Consider the following 5,182-nt stretch of genomic DNA (forward strand, 5'->3'; position numbering starts at 1 on the left):
GTTACAAGTACTCCCCCCGACCAAATTTCCTTAGACAAGTCATAAGATGAAGGGCCGGGGAGAGAGTCTAGGTAATCTTGAGTCGCTTGGTCGTTCATAATACATACATAGCTCAACTCAAGATTACCCCCAGGAATTTTCAATGTACATGCAAAAATACAACAAGCGTACCTCTAAGCCTAATATCATCACAAGCGCAGCCGAGGAACAAGCAAAGCATACACGGAGAAATAACAAACAATTACTAAGCATGGAGATATGATACTTAGAGCATAAAAAACTAAGTATAGAGTGCTTACCAAGTGGTTAGAGAGGCCGGAAAAGCTACCCCCAGACAAAATCAAGTGAACCCCGGAGAGAAGCACTCCTGCAAATATCAACAAAAAGGTTCAAGTGTTAGAAAAATTCTCGAAAGGCAAGTCTAGCTGAGGGAAAGGCATGATTCATTTAAAAAAAAAAAAAAAAAAAAAAAAAAAAAAAGCACTCGGCATCACTTAACCCTCAGATTAGCCAAGAAGGAGGCAAGACACCCTCGGCTAGGCATCCCCCAGCCAGGCCGAGAGCACCAGCCACCTAACTCCCTCGGCACTACCCCTTCGGCGCTCACTCTCTCTCTCTCCGTCTCGCTGTGATATCCCGAGGGTAGGCTCAGCTACTCCCTCGGAAAGTCTCACCTCCCTCGGCTTCCCTCCCTCACCTTTATTTTTCTCTCTCGTGGGCATATACCCCACTCACCTCGCACCAAACTCCCTCGGCAACCCGCATCTCTCTCTCTTCTCGCATTTTTCTTTCGGCATCACCCCTCACCTCCCTCGGCATCTACTAGCAAAACCCCTCGGCACTTCCCACAAACTCCCTCGGCATATACCCCCGAAGCGCCCAACTATTGCTGGCCGAGGGGGCTATCCTTCCCCTCACTCCCTCGGCCTCCCCTCACTCCCTCGGATTGAGTCCTCTAAATTAAAGTTCGAAATATGTCTACTCCTGGGACAAATCCGAAACAAATATGAAATTCAAGCATACATAGCCAAATTCACTCTAAAATTACAAACCGATCCCCTCGGCCTCGCTCACCCAAATCCCTCGGCCTCGCTACTCCAACTCCCTCGGCAATCATCCCGAGAAAGCTCACCTTAGCTGCTGGCCGAGGGAGCTACCTTTCCCCTCACTCCCTCGACCTTTACCCCCAAAAAAATTCGGAAAAAACACATTACAACCCTCAATTTTTGCTGGGCGTAGTCGATTCACCCCGGGGTCAAGACAAATTCAAGACAATTTAAAGCCTAAACTCAAACACATAAGCATACATCCACCCCGAGTTTCAGCTAGGCATACCCTCAAAACATGCGAAAATTTCACATCAAAAACCTTCAATTTCGGCTGGGTGTAGCCGATCTACCCCGAAACTCAAGCATTCAAGTCACAACAATCATACATAAACCCAAAAAACACATCATTCATGCATTCAAACCTCAAAAATTCGGAAAAGTGCCTACGAGAACCAACAGTTTCGGCTGGTATAGCCGCTTTCCCCTACGGTCAAGCCGAAATTCAGACTATAAAAAAAAAAAAAAAAAAAACCCAGAAAAATTCACAGCAAATCCGAAAATAAAATTCGAAATTCAGATTTTTTCAAGTACAAAAACATGAAGCAAGCCTTCGGATCTAGCAAAAACGGATCAAAAATTGGGAAGTTCACATACCTCTTGAAGATCTTGATGAACTTGGATGAACACCGAGTGATGTGACTTGAAACACTCAAACTCTCAAGAACTCTTGGGAAAATTGGAGAGGATTTTTGAGATTTTTCTCTAAGGCAAGTGAGGAGTAAAGAACAAATGAAGTTACAAGTGGGAGGTCATATGTTCCAAGTAAAGGAAATGGCAACTCCTCAAAACCCTGGTTCAGTTGGGCCTTGAAGAATGCTTGAGCCCAGAATACCACCATGGAAGGATTAAAGCTTAAATACAAGCTTAATTAGCATTAAAACATCATCAGCTTATCTCAAAAAGCCCTAAGGGTAGGGGTGAAGGAGATAAGACATGTCTTCAGCAAAATACATGGAGCTAAGAAAAATTCTAAAAAGGAAAAATTATCAGTTGTGCCTAAGCCCTCATCAGGCTTAGCCCCCCCCAAACTGCTCAGTCATCCGAGTTAAAGTACTCTTAATGCATTGCTTGGGGCTGGTTTTCACCCTTGCAAGTCGCTTGGGGCTCATTTTAGCCCCCGGGTATACCTCGGGATTCTCTCCGGTATAGGCAACAGTCTTTCTTATTTTTATTCCGCATGATATCCGAACTTCATGAGATCTCGTTCCCACATCACGCGTGGGGCTAAATGTTTGGGCTAGGTCCATTGTCCTAAGCCCATTGACCTGGAATTACGAAAATACCCCTCCATTATCCAGCCCATCATTAGTCAGCACCAAGTACGGATTTACCCCTAATCCATCCAATTAAGTACAACTTCTGCCACCTGAAAGTACATCTATAAATAGCTCTCCAATCATTAGCAATGGTAACTTTTTCCTAATTCTCTAATTCTCTCTCTACTTTCTCTCTCTACTTTCTCTCTCTAAAGTACGATCGCTGACTTAAGCATCGGAGGGGCTTTCCCGGGTCACACCCCCGGGGTAGTTAACCTTCTCTCTTTTGCAGGCCTAGCTCTCGGACAGCAAGGCATAGCGGAGGGAATTCGGACGTTACTAGGACTTTGCCTTAAGACATCTTGACATTATTACCGTAACTCCCAGGAATACTCTAAGACTCCCAGGAGCAACTCTGTTTTCCAGAAACAAATGCTATTATAATCAGAATAAGTGTTAACTGTACATCCACTATGCTTGCTGACTTGGACTAATCAAGACCGCGTCAAATAACGGCATAAATGTCCTTCGACTTCCTCAGCAACAAGGTTTCCTCCAATTCGACAGCGGCTACAACAACCACACGTTATTCTTCTTCTTCTTCCTTTTCTCACATCTCGATCAGCCATTAAGGAGCTCAAGCTTTCATCCTCACCCATCCCCACCAACACCACCATTCCGGCGGCTTCGCCGCCAAATAAAACGAAAACCCTAAAATAAATGGGAGAAAAAAAGGGCACGCAAGATCAACCCCAAAGGGTAAGGGTGTCATCTTCCTCCATTGAAGTAGCCTTTGAGCTTCTGAAACTCCATTGAAGAGGATCTTCGGATTTTGGGTGTTCTTCACAGAAAATACAAACTATATATTTCAGATTTTCAGCTATTGTGCTCGTAAAACACCACCACTCGCTGCCCAAATTGGGTAAATTGAGTAGGTAATTCTACCTGGGTAAAGTTTCTCTGGTTGACGTCTTTAGCGTTCTTCCATCAAAATTGAGACTTAACGACAGTTCAATGAAAAGTTAGTGAGTCAAACTAAAAAGTCTCATTTACCCTCATACTCTTGCGAAAATGTACGAAATTACCCTCTTGAGAAACGCTCCTTGTTTATCAAGAAGAGAAACTTGGAATTACCCGTGTTTGCTTCAAATACCTTTTATCTATTTCATTGCTCCAGTGGCCAATCGCCTTTAAATCAACAATCCTCTCAAACTCTTCATTAATCATGTCGAATTGAGAATATAATGATCATTATTATTATTGTTATTAACTTCATAACAATGATCGGATTTATGATGTACAACCCAATGCATTGAATTATTCAATAAAACAGCCTCTTTAATTCTAGCTTTACATCCATTATTATCCGAAGTGTATATATCTAGTACCTCCAAATAAGATGGCGTCATTAATATCTTACATTTATTTTTCCGCAATGAATAAACCCAAACATATTTTAGATAGAGTTCCTAACCAAGTCCAGTCCTTCGGGTAGTACTCGGCTACCAACACAATTTTGTAGTCGTCGATGGTAGAAGCATAGCCAAACCCGAATAAGAGAGGAATGAGGTTCTCCACGTTTATTAACCACAATTATCCGAGTAGCACCCAAAGACGACATCGCCTTGGAGAGGTCATGGAGATTAACAGGTTTAGAATCATCCGTCTTTGGTTGAACATCATCAACGTAAACTGGAGGTGAAGGAGGTATTGCGGCCATTGTTGTGTTTTAGGAATTTAGGTAAAAAAAAAAGGAATGAAAATTATATTATGTTACTAATACCGAATGATTTTGTAATAACAATGATTGAATGATGAAGCCACTTATATAGCTTAATAGGTCGGTTACTCAGTTTAATATCTTTTAGGCCAAGTTTAGGAAAGTTTTTATGATGACATTGCTCTATTAGGATAAGGAAAGTTTAGAGAGATTATACTTTGTATTACTTTGTGTTTTTCACTACACTTTATCCAAATACGGATTTATTTTTTTTGTTATAATTTAGTAAAGAAGTTTGTATATAAGAAAAAAGTCTTTAATTTTTTAAATTCCAATTTGAATTTATAACAACTTTATCTGTATGTATATATCGGGTGTATAATAATTATAAAAGAATTCTAATTAATATTTAATCGATGTTTTAGGAACAAATTTGAAAATATATATACTCCAATCTTACTAGTTTGTTCATGTGATGGTAATGACCGAAATCTAGTAAAAAATTCCTCCTTACAACCTAAATGTGATATAAAAGGAACATTTTTTGCTATTTTTTTTTATTTTTTATATAAAGACCTTTTTCACGCACAAAGTCGATCACTTAAAGGACCTTTTTCAAAAATTTTACAAATATATAATACAAAGTTAATACTCTTATGATCCAAATAACCAAAGTCCTAGCTACTTGTACACTTCTACCGGTAGAGAAGTATAGGCAATTCTTTAGATTTGCTTCCTGATTTTAATCAAACTTGCTAAATTCAATTATTTAATTAGGGAACATTATACAAAGATAGTTTTATTTAAAGCATTGACTAAAAAAGGACGTAATAATTCAAGAAACTAGATACTAATTAATTTGAAAGAAAACCTCATCATATTTTATTAACTTTGGAGTAGAATACGTAGTATAATACAAAGGGAGTTCTAATAAAAATACAAGTAGATAATCTTGAATTACATAATGACAATGAACCTCATCATATTTTACTACAATAACTCTTTTTGTATGCAAATTAAAGTAGAATTAAGTGTAGAACTTGTTAATTAATTAAGTAATTAATTCCGCCTGGCAAACTTCTTTAGCTTCGTGCAAT

This window comes from Chenopodium album, chromosome 11 (genome assembly GCF_948465745.1).
Source record: "Chenopodium album chromosome 11, dcCheAlbu1.1, whole genome shotgun sequence".
Classification (NCBI taxonomy): Eukaryota; Viridiplantae; Streptophyta; class Magnoliopsida; order Caryophyllales; family Amaranthaceae; genus Chenopodium; species Chenopodium album.